Here is a 17,368-nt window from a genome sequence, read left to right on the forward strand (position 1 = left end):
TCTCCTGATTTGAACTACAAACATTCGAATATCTTTTCATCTCTATTACATGGGGGGTAGGGCAAGTACCGAGGTTCATCCAAGTTCATCCAGTTTCATCCAGTGCCCTAGGGCAAGGATGCGGAAATCAGCCCGCTCCCCTGATCCAATGCATGCCACAGAATGGGTGTACTGCCCCGAGCCTATTCTCTGCCCCCTTGCTCCAGCGCCCAAGGTTAGCATGGAGTGTGCACTGCCAATGTATGGCCAATAGCTTGCTTTCTAGCAGATAGAAGGTAGTTACACAAGCATGGTGTTTTTTTTTTTGTGTTAGCTGTTATCAAATGAAATGGAGAGTGGGCATGTTGTATCAGCAGCAGCTGTCAGAGCAGACTTGAAGCCATGACCTGCTGGTTGCTAGACTGGTTGCTAGACACTCATTTGAAGTGTGCAAGCAGTCCCCCTTACTGCTGGACTCAGGGCGGCTGCCCCTCCTGCCCAACCCTGGTCCCAACCCTGGGCAGGGAAATTGGCAGTCTACAAAAGCTAGTAAAGAAGACATTTATCAGTGCAACTCACCAGAGAAGGACATGGAATTTCTGGGAGGATCAACAGCTATTTTCTGCACTTGTGGGACAATGTTCAGCAAGTGTAGGCACAGTATAGCTGTGGCTAAAAGTATTGAAAATTATACAAATATTAATTTTCACAAAGTCTGCTGCTTCAGTGTTTTTAGATCTTCTTGTCAGATGTTACTATGGTATGCTGAAGCATAATTACAAGCATTTGATAAGTGTCAAAGGCTTTTATTCACAATTACATTACGTTTAGGCAGAGTCAATATTTGCAGTGTTGTCCATTCTTTTTCAAGACCTCTGCAATTCACCCTGACATGCTGTCAATCAACTTCTGGGCCACATTCTAACTAATGGCTCCCCATTCTTGCATAATCTTGCAACTTGGAGTTTGTCAGTTTGTGGGGGTTTTTTGTTTACCCGGCTCTTGAGGATTGACCTCAAGTTCTCAATGGGATTAAGGTCTGGGGAGTTTCCTAGTCATGGATCCAAAATTTTGATGTTTTGTTCCCTAAGCCACTTAGTTATCACTTTTGCTTATGGCAAGGTAAGGTGCTCCATCATACTGGAAAAAAGGCATTGTTCGTCACCAAACTGTTCTTGGATGGTTGGGAGAAGTTTCTATCAGAGGATGTTTTTGTACCATTCTTTATTCATGGCTATGTTCTTAGGAAAAATTGTGAGTGAGCCCACTCCCTTGGCTGAGAAGCAACCCCACAGATGAATGGTTCTCAGGATGCTTTACCGTTGGCATGACATAGGACTGATGGTAGCACTCACCTTTTCTTCTCCGGACAAGGTTTTTTCCAGATGCCCCAAACAAGCGGAAAGGGGATTCATCAGAGAAAATTACTTTATCCCAGTTCTAAGCAGTCCAATCCTTGTACATTTTGCAGAATTGCAGTCTGTTCCTGATGTTTTTTTTCCTGGAGAAAAGTGGCTTCTTTGCTGTCCTTCTTGACACCAGGCTCCAAAAGTCTTCACCTCACTATGCTTGTAGATACACTCACACCTGCCTGCTGCTGTTCCTGCTCTGCACTGGTGGAGCCCTGATCCAGCAGCTGAATCAACTGTAGGAGATGGTCCTGGTGCTTGCTGGACTTTCTTGGGCATCCGGAAGCCTTCTTCCGAAATTCAGTGACAATCTTTTTTATGAGATATAGGTTTTTTTATGGCATAGGGGGACTTTGCAATTAATTGCAATTCATCTGATCACTCTTCATAACATTCTGGAGTATATGCAAATTGCCATAATAAAAACTGAGGCAACAAACTTTCTGAAAATTAATATTTGTGTCATTCCCAAAACTTTTGGCCACTGCTGTATGTATGTTCTTAGCCTGAAAAAAAAAAAAGAATGCAGCCATCACGTCTTAGGACTATAAACTGCAATGTATAACATTTTTTGTTTTTGGATTCAGTTATCCTTCAATAGTGGGTACACCAAATCTTAATCTTGTTTGTATAAGATTAAATATGATTGATGCATATGTGGTAATATTTAGAGAAACATACAGCCATCATGAAAGTTATTTCTGAGCATCTTACAAGGTTTCTCAATGGCTTCTCAATAATTATGCCTAAATAAAACTTTTGTCTTTGGGTTTCTGGCCTCAATACGTTTCTTGTAGAGCATGGTCTATATATGTGAAAAAAGTGAGCTGCGCTAAAAAAAACTCTAAACAGAAAAAATAATATAATCACAAAGATTCATCAATAATCACAAGAAAAAAATATTAGTGACAAAAAGGGATACACATAATTGAATTATATCAGTGAATAATATCTTTTCACCATATAAGTGACAAAAAAATTGTTTTTAAATCAGTGCCCATAATATGATTAACATAAATTGCATACCCCTTATATATAAATCACATAAATAATCAGTATTAAAGAAAATAAACCAACACACCCCCAAATTAGTTGTAATGAATGAACAGAAAAAAACAACAAAAAAGAGTATTGAGTTAAAGAAAAAAAGAAAAAAATCCCAGAAAAAATGTCCAAAGAGCAGTGTTGATTCTTCCAAAGTGAAAATATGGAGTTAACACCCACAATGTTCTGTGTTAAAGAAAATCCAAACAATCCTCCACCAGTGAGAAGAAGGGCCGCTTACCAAAATTATAGATCTCAGTGTCAATGAGATCAACAGGGCAAAAGCACAGAAGTTCTGGATGACCGTCACAGGAGCCACACAGCCTTTATCTCTGATACGAAGCCTCCAGACAAGGAACGAGGGTATCGTGGATCATATAAAAAATCAGAAAGGCACTCGCATAGCGTAAAACCTCTTAGTTTAATGGAATTAAAAAATAAACAGTATTGCACTCACATGTACACAGAAGAATACGATCGTATAATAAGAAAAACGAGCCGGCCTGGACTCGTATGCCGCCCGCACTTCCTAGCTGGGCGTAGAACGCGGAGACGTCAGAACGCCTACCTCCCTACGCGCGTTTCGTCACGAACGGACATGTTCACGGGATGCGGGACGGCGTTCTGACGCACCGCCTATATACCAAATCACAAACAAACAGCCTCGGTCTGAGCTCCATACCGGTATGCCGTCCCGCATCCCGTGAACATGTCCGTTCGTGACGAAACGCGCGTAGGGAGGTAGGCGTTCTGACGTCTCCGCGTTCTACGCCCAGCTTGTTTTTTCTGTTCATTCATTACAACTAATTTGAGGGTGTGTTGGTTTATTTTCTTTAATAATGATTATTTATGTGATTTATATATAAGGGGTATGCAATTTATGTTAATCATATTATGGGCACTGATTTAAAAACAATTTTTTTGTCACTTATATGGTGAAAAGATATTATTCACTGATATAATTCAATTATGTGTATCCCTTTTTGTCACTAATATTTTTTTCTTGTGATTATTGATGAATCTTTGTGATTAGATTCATTTTTTCTGTTTAGAGTTTTTTTTAGCGCAGCTCACTTTTTTCACATATTTAGTCTGTTATCGGAGTATTACGATTAGGGTTGCTGCTTGTAGGGAATTTATTTATAATATTTTTTCATCTTGTTTGAATAGCGCGGTTTACTCTTTATATCATGGTCTATATGCTGCTCTGAGCTCACTGGCTCGTAACAGATTGCTAGGTTCAATGTGGTGGTGTTAAATGGGGGCAAAGAGTGAGTTCATTCACACAGACAGTTGCCAAAGAAATGTGGGAAATCAGTTTAAAACTGGGATTTAAATCCCACCACAGAGCAAAGGCACTAAGAATCGTAGTCTGCCTGACCTCAGAGGAGATGAGGGCTGGAGGTCAGTGAGGTAAAAGAAGCCATAACTGACTTTGATGCCCATATACAAAGGTCATAAGAACACTGAGAGATCCATTTATGACATGAAACAACAAAGGTAGACATAAAACTATCAAACCAAAAGACCCGGGAACAGCAATCAATATGTTATGCCTTATAGATTTTATAATGCATAAGTACAAGTATAGGTTTAATTAAACATAAGTGATGTGTACGTCATTCTTTCATATTTTCACAGTGGCAGCATTATGATATTTATTGTCAAATCCACACAAAGTGAGTCTATAGGGGGTTGACATAAGATCTGCAGATCTTATTACTAAAAGCACATTAGCCACATAGGGCATTATCAGATGAATGGCAACGTTTTATCTGAAATGGCAGTGCTAAGTTCAATGAAGTAATCGGAGTGCTTATAAGCTATGCCAGGTTCAAGTAAATGATCAGACATTCCAATTAAAAAAAACAAAAACCCAACAGTATGCTACAATTTTTTTTGCTTGAAATATGTGTATATGGCAATAGATGGCTCAGCTCATAATTACATCATCATGACATGTTTACATTGAATAATCTCTATAATCACATGAGAAATTCCCTATGCCTGATGATTTTTTAGACTGTCTATGAACTAAAATAAGGGTGCAGCAGAAAATATTTTTTAAAACACCTTTTTTTGCAAAATTTCCTCTGAGTGGATTAAGGAGGGTGACGAGTGGAAAACTGCATTTAATACCAGAACAGGCCATTATGAATACCTCGTAATGCCTTTTGGCCTTTGTAACGCTCCTGCAGTTTTCCAGGAATTTATTAACGATGTCCTCTGAGATTTTTTGCAGTTATATGTGGTGGTTTATCTCGATGATATCCTCATATCTTCCAAGTCCCTGGAGAGCCACCACACAGATGTCTGTTATGTGCTTCAGAAACTAAGAGAGAACAATCTCTATTGTAAACTGGAGAAGTGCGAGTTCCATTGTGAACAGGTTAAATTCCTGGGTTATGTCACTTACCCGGATGGTTTTTGGTGGACTCAGAGAAACTTTTGGCAGTTCTACAGTGGCCCTGACCCGTGGGTTTATGTCCTCTGCAGCGTTTCCTGGGCTTTCCAACTATTATCGGAAGTTTATTTGTAACTTCTCGTCTCTGATCAAGCCCCTGTCTGATATGACCAGAAAGGACGGTAACCCACAGAGTTGGTCTCCAGAGTCCATTAAGGCCTTTGAGAGTCTCAAGGCTGCCTTTGTGTCCGCTCCTGTGTTGGCACAGCCTGATCCTACATTACCTTTTATCCTTGAGGTTGATGCTTCTGAGACTGGTGTTGGCGCCCTTCTGTCTCAACGTCCTACCTCTGAGAGCGCTATGCATCCTTGTGGCTACTTTTCCATGAAATTGTCACCTGCGGAGTGCAATTAAGAGATTGGTGACAGAGAGCTGTTGGCCATCATTTTAGCTCTGAAATAATGGAGACATCTCCTTGAAGGTACCACTGTGCCAGTTCTCATTCTTATTGACCATAAGAATCTCACATTCTTGTCTGAGGCTAAATGCCTCTCTCCCAGAAGGGAGCGATGGGCTCTTTTCTTCTCAAGTTTCAATTACATTGTCTCATTCTTACCTGGTACTAAGAATGTAAGGGCTGATGCTTTGTTATGACAATTTTCCTCCACTTCCAAGTTGGAGTCAGTTCCGGTTCCTGTGATTCCTCCTGATCATATTCTGGCTATGGTTCACACCAGTCTCCCTTCTCCTTTGGGTGTCAAAATTCTTGCTGCTCGGGTCCATGCTCCTCCTGAGAAACCTTGTGACTGCTGCTTTGTCCCAGAGAGTGTCCGTACTACCGTGCTCAACTCTTTTGGGCCATTTTCCAACAATTCTGGTGGCCTAGTCTACGTGTTGATGTAACTGTCTTCGTAGCTGCCTGTTCCGTGCGTGATCACGACACCTTCCAGTGGGCCTCCTAATACTCAACATAATCCCCTACTCAATGGAGAGAGGCCCTAGACCCACTTGTCTATGGATACCATTGTGGAGTTACCCTACTTCCAGGGCAACACAGTTATCCTTATGGTGGTTGACCGGTTCTCAAAGATGTGTCATTGTATTCCACTTAAGAAGTTGCCCACTTCTAAGGAACTGCCTTCCATTTTTGTTCAGGAGATCTTTTGGAGATCTTTTTTTACATGCTCTACCCAAGGTAGTTGTCTCAGAGAGTGGTGGTCAGTTTGTGTCCCGGTTCTTGCGCGGCTGGAAATTCAGCTTTCTTTCTCCTTTGCACATCACCCATAGTCTAATGGGACCGCAGAACGAGCCAATCAGACCATGGAGCAATTCCTACGTTGCTATATTTCTGACAATCATAACAACTGGTCAGACCTATTACCATGGGCAGAGTTTGCTCACAATAGTGCCTTGAATTCTGCTTCCTGATTGTCCCCGTTTATGGCGAATTATTGGGCACAAGTCCAGGAGGCTTTACAGGATGCTAATGATAGATACAGACTCCATGCTGACCGCAAAAGCCTGCATGCGCCTTCCTACCAGGTTGGGGACAGGATCTGGCTGTCATCTCGCAACCTCCGACTTCGTGTTCCCTCACTGAAGTTCGCACCTTGGTTTCTTGGGCCTTTCCATCTTCTTCCCAGGATTAACCACCTCAATACAGTGCAGTTACACCCCCTTCCTGACCAGACCAATTTTCAGCTTTCAGCGCTCTCACAGTTTGAATGACAATTACTCAGTCATCCAACACTGTATCCATATGAAACTTGCGTCCTTTTTTCCACACAAATAGAGCTTTCTTTTAGTGGTATTTAATCACTAGTGGGTTTTTTATTTTTTGTGCTATAAATAAAATAAAACGTAAATTTTGTGAAAAAAATGCCTTTTTCTTTGTTTCTGTCATAAATTTTTGCTAATTAGTAATTTATCTTCATAAATTTTGGCCAAAATTTATACTGCTACATATCTTTGGTAAAAATAACCCACATTAGTATATATTATTTGGTCTTTGTGAAAGTTATAGAGTCTACAAACTATGGTGCCAATCACTGAAAATTGATCACTTCTGATCAGGCCTTCAGTACATCAGGTGTACCTCATTTCTTGAGACACTAACAAGTCAGGAAAGTACAAATACCCCCCAAATGACCCCTTTTTACAAATTAGACATCCCAAGGTATTAAGTAAGTAGCATGGTGAGTTTTTTTAAGTTGTAATTTTTTCCCACAATTCTTTGCAAAATGAAGATTTTTTTTTTTTTTTACTAAATTGTCATATTATCAGGTTATTTCTCACACACAGCATATGCATACAACAAATGACATCCCAAAATACATTCTGCTACTCTTCCCGAGTACGGCGATACCACATGGGTGAGACTTTTACACAGCCTGGCCACATACAGAGCACCAACATTGATGTAGTACCTTCAGACGTTCTACGAGCAAAAATGACGCATCTCATTTCTCAACCACCTATTACACTTTTGAAGTCCCTGGAGTACCAGGACAATGGAATTTCCCATAAAATGACCCCATTTTGGAAAGCAAACACTCCAACGTATAATCTGTGAGGCATAATGAGTCTTTTGAATGGTTAATTTTTTTCCAGAAGTTTTTGGAATATGTGGAAAAAAATTAAAACGCATTTTTTTTTTACACAAAATTGTCAATTTATAAGAAATTTCTAACACATAGCATGTATATAGCAAAAATTACACCCCAAAATACATTCTGCTACTCCTCCCGAGTATGGCGATACCACATGTGTAGGACTTTTACACAGCCTGGCCACATAGAGAGGCCGAACATTGAAGTAGTTTGTTCAGGCGTTCTAGGAGCATAAATGACACATCTCATTTCATTCCTACCCATCACACTTTTGAAGGTCCTGGACCACCAGGACAGTGAAATTACCCACAAAATGACCCCATTTTGGAAAGCAAACACCCCAACGTATATTCTATGAGACATGGGCTGCAAATAGGTACTCGGGTACTCTGATGGACTGGAGATAGGTACTCGGGTATTCTGATGGCCTGGTGACAGGTACTCGGGTACTCTGATGGCCTGGTGACAGGTACTCGGGTACTCTGATGGTCTGGTGACAGGTACTCGAGTACTCTGATGGCCTGGTGACAGGTACTTGGGTACTCTGATGGCCTGGTGACAAGTACTCAGGTACTCTGATGGCCTGGTGACAAGTACTCAGGTACTCTGATGGCCTGGTGACAGGTACTCTGATGGTTTGGTGACTGGTATTTGGGTACTCTGAAGGGCGGTGACAGGTACTCATATGGACTGTGACAGGTACTCGGGTACTCAGATGAACTGTGACAGGTACTCGGGTACTCAGATGGACTGTGACAGGTACTCTGGTACACAGATGGACTGGAACAGGTACTCAGATGGGCTGTGACAGGTACTCGGGTACCCTGATGGACTGTGACAGGTACTCTAATGGACTGTGACAGGTACTCGGTACTCTAATGGACTGTGACAGGTACTCGGGTACCCTGATGGACTGTGACAGGTACTCGGTACTCGAATGGACTGTGACAGGTACTCGGTACTCTAATGGACTGTGACAGGTACTCGGGTACCCTGATGGACTGTGACAGGTACTCGGGTACTCAGATGGGCTGGGACAGGTACTCTGGTACTCTGATGGGCTGTGACAGGTACTCGGGTACTCTGATGGGCTGGGACAGGTACTCGGGTACTCTGATGGGCTGGGACAGGTACTCAAATACTCTGATGGACTGTGACAGGTACTCTGATGGACTGTGATTGACAGGTACTATGAGGGGTGGTGACAGGTCCTCTTTATTGGGGGGGGGCAATCAGTGTGATTGGTGTACACTAGGCGGTAACGAGATGTTACCGCAATCTCCTCCTCACACACGATCGGTGTGTGAGGAGGAGAACCCGGTAACATCCCGTTACAGCGGTTTGTTTACATATTAGTGATCGGCTGTGAAAGGATCACAGCCGATCACGTGGGTAAACAGCCGGCCAATGGCTGTTTACCAGCGTCGGTGACGAGCAGTGTTCCCGGGGAACACGCCGCCACCGACGTGCACGCGCAGCGCGCTTGCGCCGTGCACGTTCGGGGTGTGACCATCTGTGATCGGCCGTGACTTCATCACGCCCGATCACGTGGTAAACAGCCATAGCGAATGGCTGTTCATCCCCTTCGGTGGCGAGCGGTGTCTCCATGACACGCCGCCACCGAAGAAACAGGGATGCACGCGCACGATCGCGCGCATTCCCTGTTTAAACGGGAGGCCGTCATATGACGTCCTCCCGCCACAATAGGCGCGCCGCCTGGCCGTCATTTGACAGCCGGCGGTCGGCATCTAGTTAAACCAGTGGCTTATGCATTAGACCTTCCTTCTTATTAAAACCTTCGGTCTGCAACCACTTTACCACCTTGGTGCCACGTCCTTACCTTGCACAGGTTGAGAACCATGAGGAGTATAAAGTATAGTCCATTGTTGACTCCCGTAGGTTTTGTGGGCGCATACAGTACCTGGTGCATTGGAAAGGATATGGTCTGGAGGAACGCTCTTGGGTCTCATCCTCAGACATACATGGCCCTGTGCTCCTCCGGGATTACCATAGACGTTTTCCCCTCAAGCCTGGTGGTCCTACGAGGGGAGGGGTCATTGAGGAGGGGAACTGTCAGGGCTCAACTGAACAATGAATAGAGACTTGAATTTTTTTTCCCTCATTACTAAAAAGAAAGAGGGGCTTATTTAAAAGTTGCCTTATGAACAAGTATTATTAATAGCAAGTAATTATATTAGCAATAATTTCAATTGTATTATGACATTGTATGGGGCAATTATATGCCTTCCTAATTGAATAATCTCACATATTTTGGTTTGTGTATTTTTATAACATTCAGCATATATTCATTATATTGATTGTACTCATTGAAATATATTAGTATATATATATATATATGTATATATATATATATATATATATATATATATATATATATATATATATATATATATATATATATATATATATATATAGATATATATATAGATATATATACAGTGGTGTGAAAAAGTGTTTGCCCCCTTCCTCATTTCCTGTTCCTTTGCATGTTTGTCACACTTAAGTGTTTCGGAACATCAAACCAATTTAAACAATAGTCAAGGACAACACAAGTAAACACAAAATGCAATTTGTAAATGAAGGTGTTTATTATTAAAGGTGAAAAAAAATCCAAACCATCATGGCCCTGTGTGAAAAAGTGATTGCCCCCCTTGTTAAAACATACTATAACTGTGGTTGTCCACACCTGAGTTCAATTTCTCTAGCCACACCCAGGCCTGATTATTGCCACACCTGTTCACAATCAAGGCATCACTTAAATAGGAGCTGCTTGACACAGTAAGGTCCACCAGAAGATCCTTAAAAGCTACACATCATGCCGAGACCCAAAGAAATTCAGGAACAATTGAGAAAGAAAGTAGTTGAGATCTATCAGTCTGGAAAGGGTTATAAAGCCATTTCCAAAGCTTTGGGAATCCAGCGAACCACAGTGAGAGCCATTATCCACAAATGGCGAAGACATGGAACAGTGGTGAACCTTCCCAGGAGTGGCCGGCCGCCCAAAATTACCCCAAGAGCGCAGCGACGACTCATCCAAGAGGTCACAAAAGACCCCACAACAACGTCCAAGGAACTGCAGGCCTCACTTGCCTCAGTTAAGGTCAGCGTTCATGCCTCCACCATCAGGAAAAGACTGGGCAAAAATGGCCTGCATGGCAGAGTTCCAAGGAGAAAACCACTGCTGAGCAAAAAGAACATCAAAGCTCGTCTCAATTTCTCCACAACACATCTTGATGATCCCCAAGACTTTTGGGACAACATTCTGTGGACCGATGAGACAAAAGTGGAACTCTTTGGAAGGTGTGTGTCCAAGTATATCTGGCGTAGAAGGAACACTGCATTTCATAAAAAGAACATTATACCAACAGTAAAATATGGTGGTGGTAGTGTGATGGTCTGGGGCTGTTTTGCTGCTTCAGGACCTGGAAGACTTGCCGTGATAAAAGGAACTATGAATTCTGCTGTCTACCAAGAGATCCTGAAGGAGAATGTCCGACCATCTGTTCGTGTACTCAAGCTGAAACGGACTTGGGTTCTGCAGCAGGACAATGATCCTAAACACACCAGCAAGTCCACCACCGAATGGCTGAAGAAAAACAAAATGAAGACTTTGGAGTGGCCTAGCCAAAGTCCTGACCTGAATCCTATTGAGATGTTGTGGTATGACCTTAAAAAGGCCGTTAATGCTCGAAAACCCTCTAATGTAACTGAATTAGGACAATTCTGCAAAGATGAGTGGGCCAAAATTCCTCCAGGACGCTGTAAAAGCCTCATTGCACGTTATCGCAAACGCTTGGTTGCAGTTGTTGCTGCTAAGGGTGGCCCAACCAGTTATTAGGTTTAGGGGGCAATCACTTTTTCACACAGGGCCATGATGGTTTGGATTTTTTTTCACCTTTAATAATAAACACCTTCATTTACAAATTGCATTTTGTGTTTACTTGTGTTGTCCTTGACTATTGTTTAAATTGGTTTGATGTTCCGAAACACTTAAGTGTGACAAACATGCAAAGGAACAGGAAATGAGGAAGGGGGCAAACACTTTTTCACACCACTGTATATATAGATATATATATATATCTATATATATATAGATATATATATATATATATATTATTAATATGAGCATAACAGGTTTGAAATACTATGAATAAAAGTGTCAGGGCTGGGCTTAGCCCTTCCTTCCTCTGAGCTGGCCGCTCAGCTAATTACCACCTCCTATCTCTACACAGTTACTCAGCTGTTACTGATATCCTGCTTGTCAGTCCTGCCTACTTAAAGGGGTTGTAAATGTTCGTGTTTTTTCACCTTAATGCATCCTATGCATTAAGGTGAAAAAACACCTGGCAGTGGCCGGCCCCCCAGCCCCCCAGTACCCCCATTTTACTTACCTGAACCGCTGAACTTGTCCCACAGGGACGCTCCGTCACCGGCCGGGGGTTTTCGGCTCTTGATTGGATAAATTTATAGCAGAGCAGCCATTGGCTCCGGCTTCTGCCAATCAAATCCTTTTTTTTTTAAATACTTAATTTTTCTGCAGGAATACATGACATAAATCATTAAAAATAATTACATAGAACAACTTATCAAATCAATTTTCAAAACAAAAACGTATTATTTTAACCAATGATGCACGGTACATTCCTGCCAAATATTTTTTTTTTTATAAGCAACTAACAATATTACAATAACAATTCCCCTCAACAACCCTCTGCGCCAAAGCCCTAGATCCCGCGAGGGACTTATAGAACTAAGGAGAGAGAGAGAGAGAGGAAGAGAAAAAAAAAAACCCAGGGGAATCCCAAATTAAATAAATAAGTATAAATATGTTGCCCCCCACAGTACTTCTCAAACTTAGTGAGTGGTCGACAATGTTTCAAGAAAATGTTTAACTGGTAGTGCCTGCCAGAAGGGTATTTCATATTGTCCTCCTAGTCGTGTTAGCATTTCTATTGATGGCCACTTACCAAACCTCAGAAAGTGTGAGGCCTGGAAACATCCTTTCTTTTTTAATTTCACAAATATTCCTGATTCCAAACCGGGAGGGAAATTTGGATTCCCCAGAATAGGAAACAGAAGGGAATCTGGTAATGAAAATCTGGGGATCCAAGTAAACTTAGCACCCATACGAAGGGTAGGTCCTATTAAAGGATGTACTTTTAATATAGAGGGTAGCGCTGCATGGCACCATATAGCTCTACCCAAGGGGATACAGCTGATATGTTGTTCCAAGGCAGTCCATCTTTTACTATCTCTATGGCGGCACTAGCCCATATAAATTTTGTAAGCACTATTCGAGTTCTAGTAAGGAAGGTGGGTGGAATCGAGATAGGTAACGCCTGGAACAAATAAAGGAATTTTGGCACTATATTCATTTTCAAGATGTTACATCTCCCGAACCAGGAATGTGAAGCTTTGCTCCATTCATCTAGCAATATGCTAACTTCCCTTAGTAAAGGTGGAAAATTTTATTCTATTAAGTTGGGTGGAATCTGTAACCCTAAATAGTTCAAAGCCGTCGTTGTTATTCTCCAAGTTCCTTTGGGTGGAACGCTCCAGGAATACCCCCATTGCCTTCCGACTTGCTGTAATTTATTTTAAAATTCGACAGAGCACCATAACGCTCCACCTCCCTTAGTAAGTTAGGAAGCATATTTGTGGACTAGAAAGTGAAAATAAAAAATCATCCACATATCTGGGTTCTGTCGAATTCTATTTAATAAAGGCTCCAATGTCAGCGCAAACAGAAATGGAGACAAAGGGCAGCCCTGGCGCGTCCCATTGGATATTGAAAAATTTTCTGAATTTATTCCATTAGCCTTCACCAAGGCTTGTGGCATTAAATATATTCCTGCTATCCAGTCCAACATTCGATCCCCCAGGCCGATCTGTTTTAGTACTCCTAACATAAAGGGCCAACTAACCCTATCGAAGGCCTTCTCTGCATCTGTATTCACAAAGATACTCAGCAACTTCCTCTGATTTATGTATTGGACTAGGTTCAAAACTTTAATAGTGCTATCTCTAGCTTCCCGTGTGGGGACAAATCCCCCTTGGTCCCAATGAACCAGCTGCGTCATAAATGGTTCTAGGCGAGCTGCGAGTATCTTTGTGAATATTTTGTAATCCGTGTTCAATAATGATATTGGACGATAACTACTACAAACTGACGGATCTTTTCCTTCCTTTGTGATCAATACAATATGTGCTCTCAATGCTTCTGCGGGGAGTAAAGCAACTTGTCCTAATGCAATAAATGTCTTGACCATATATGGAGCTAGTAATGGGAAGAAACGTTTAAAGTATTGCAGAAAGAATCCATCTGGCCTCATCATCTTCATTGCTGTAGATACCTCCTCTATTGTTATTGGTAACTCAAGTTTTCTTCGCGTCGGAGACACAATCAAATCCAATGATGCGGGCGCTGGGGGGTCGAGCGAGTCCTCCATTTGGCCTCTATGGACGCCGAATGCTGGACACGGGAGTGCACCCACATGGTAACCTCCCGGGACAGAGCTTCTCCCAGGGGGTTATCAGATGTGGGGAGGAGCCAAGAGAGCAGCCGAGGGACCCCAGAAGACCAGATTTGGGGCCACTTTGTGAGCTGCACAGTGCAGGTAAGTATGACATGTTTGTTATTTTTATTGTTTTTAAACCAAACCGTATCACTTTAAGCTGTCTAGTTCAGAGTTTCTCTGCCTTCGCCTTGGTCAACATCACAGTAACTATCTCTTGCGATCTTGTTCAAGACTTGCATGGCTGACATCACCTATGGCTCCAGATCCTGCTTGCTGTTCCACTACATTGATCTCTGACTTCTGGCTTGGCTGACTATCCGTTCCGGGTACTTAACTTTGGCTGTTGGCTTTGGATGTTTTGACTACGTTTGTTCTTTTTACTTTTATTATTAAACAAGTGTGATTTAACTATACTTCTGCCTCAGCCTGATTTCATGGTTTCTGACACTAAGTCTCTTCCTAACCAATGAAACCACAAAGCTCCTGATTCACTCCCTGGTTATCTCTCGCCTCAACTACTGCAACTCCCTCCTCATTGGCTTACCTTTAAATAGACTATCCCCCCTTCAGTCCATCATAAATGCTGCTGCCAGACTCATCCACCTTACAAGCCGCTCAGCGTATGCTACCCCTCTCTGCCAATCCCTCCATTGGCTGCCACTTGCCCAAGAAATTAAATTCAAAATACTAACAATAAGTTACAAAGCAATCCAAAACTCTGCCTCTAGCTACATCACTAGCCTAGTCTCAAACTATCAACCTAATTGTCCTCTTCATTCCTCCCAAGACCTCCTGCTCTCTAGCTCCCTCATCACCTCCTCCCATATTCACCTTCAGGACTTCTCCCGAGCCTCTCCCATTCTCTGGAATACCATACCCCAATCTGTCAGACTACCTCCAATTCTACCTACTTTTAGGCGATCCCTGAAAACTTTTCTCTTCTGAGCAGTCTACCCTGCTTCCACCTAACAACTGCACTCATATTTTCTTCATTAGCTCATCCCCCATAGGTATTACCCTTTCATATCACTTGACCCTCTCTCCAAGATTTTAATGAGCAGGGCCCTCTGATTCCTCCTGTGTCAAACTGTATTGTAATTGTACTGTCCGCCCTAATGTTGTAAAGCGCTGTGCAAACTGCCAGTGCTATATAAATCCTGTATAATAATAATAATAATAATAATACACAGGGATGCCTGAAAGGAAGATGTTCTAGAGAAGGGGGCCCCAGTGTACTGAGCTACCTTTCTTCTAACCACTGGAAGACTTGCCAACAATACGAGGCATCTAAGAATAAAATGGTTTATCTTTTAGTCATTGATATCCACCTTGAGGATATAGCGGTGTGTGCTGCATCCATCTCCCTCTAGCCTGCTGAGGTGATTTTGTAGACCACAAACTACTGTCAAGTGGACACCTGACAGGCATCTATGTGATGAGAGGCCTTTGGTCAACCTTATGTGTATTGAACCTGCTTATTAACGTGGGAACCTTGTTGCTCTCAGTGGGACTTTTTTTAACGGAGAACTCTTCATTTCCTAATTTTCAGTTAACGTAGGATATTTTGTAAGTATTTCTCCACCCTCGAATTGAAAATACTTTCATTTAATGATCAAGCTTTCTCATTCCATGTCAAAGGATCAAACCTATTTGATCTTCAGCAACTGACAATCCTAAAGTGGTGATAAACATAAGGAAGTTTTTGGATGTATTGGAATATATTCTAAATACTAAAGTGTCAGGCAGTAATCACAGCACTATCTCTCTTCTAAATCTGTTAGGGTAGAAACATTTTTTTTCAGCAAAACTGTTACCTAACATTCATCTGCTGTCTTGTGTCTATGGTCAGTTCATCTTGGCACTGACAGGGAGAACAAGAGTGTCAGGATCCAGATCTGAACCTGGGACCTCTGCAGTGTCTGGCTGTGGCCCTTCATGCTGTGCCATCTTTTTTCTGGTGAACCTTGAGCTATTTACTCCTCCTATGAACTTCCTATTTAGGCAATGTCTCTGTACTGGCTGTTTGCCAGACTATTATGCTCCCTCCAGCTGATATTGTGCTCCTTTGCATACCTGCTGCTGTCCCTATCTTTGCTAACATCGCTATCAACCCTTGACTTGTTCATTGACTACACATCTGCCTAATCCCATCCAGTTACTACTCTTTACTAATCCTTTGGCTTGTTCATCAACTACAATTCTGCTTACTTCTTATCTGCTTTCTCTGCTACCTGACCCCTGCTTGCTCTCTTCCTGCTGGACGCAACCTGACATTAGGAAACAGCAAAACCCGCCTTCACAATTGGGCAGCACAGTGGTGTAGTGGTTAGCACTCTCACATAGCAGTAAGAAGGGTTGCTGGTTCGAGTCCCAACCACTACTTGCCTGGAGTTTGCATGTTCTCCCTGTGCCTGTGTGGGTTTCCTCCGGGTACTCTGGTTTCCTCCGACACTCCAAAGACATGCAGGTAGGTTAATTGGCTTCTGTCCAAAATTGGCCCTAGTATATGAATGGGGACCTTGAATTGTGGGCTCCTTGAGGGTAGGGATAGATGTGAGTGTGCAATGTACAGGGTTAGGGACAATTGTAGGCACTCACTCAGGATGGACTGGTGTCTTTATTCAACCTTACTAACTATGTAACTATCAAGAGCTCTGGTGAAGATTGACTAGTACTTGGATGAGCTTGCATCATTCGCTAGGGGGATCTGCTTGTGTATTCATTCAGCTGACTACCACATGAACCTCTTTACTACTACAGCCACTGGCCTCTGCGCCTAATCCCAGAACCATGACAAAGAGTCTTCTAACAAAGATTTACCAATCAGACAGTGAAGCATCATCACAGAAGGCCATGTATGTTTTCCTCTGCAGTCTTCTCCACCCTATAGACCAGTGAACTTAGTTGATAGGTGGACCCTAACATTGCCAAAGGACCGCATATAGTAACTAGTGAATGTAGGGCTAAGCAAATATGTCAGAGACTGCAGAAAAATGACAGGAGATGGTCAGAGACTGGAGACACATTACATGAGGCTGCTTTAGATCTCTGATATTACAATAATCAATGCTTCTACAGCCGCCCTAAAGCAGAACATTAATTATTTTTAATCCTTATGTTACTAGCATTAGTAAATAGTTGGAAGGTATATTATATTTACAGTACTTGTTTTAAACCTTTTTCCCAAATAATCTTTCAGGACAGCTACTTGAGAGATGATTGGCTCTGCCATCAACAGGAAACATAAACCAGAAGGAGATTTAGAGCCCCACCCCATCCTCAGATTTATTTATTTTTTGAGTATTCTAGAGTGCACCTCATCATGTTTGTTTTGTTTCCCCTGGCTTTCCTAATTGTGATTGTTGGGCTCCCCTCAGGTGACT

This window comes from Lithobates pipiens, unplaced genomic scaffold, assembly GCF_037356315.1.
Source record: "Lithobates pipiens isolate NorthernLeopardFrog02 unplaced genomic scaffold, aLitPip1_a1.2 Scaffold_28, whole genome shotgun sequence".
Lineage (NCBI taxonomy): Eukaryota > Metazoa > Chordata > Amphibia > Anura > Ranidae > Lithobates > Lithobates pipiens.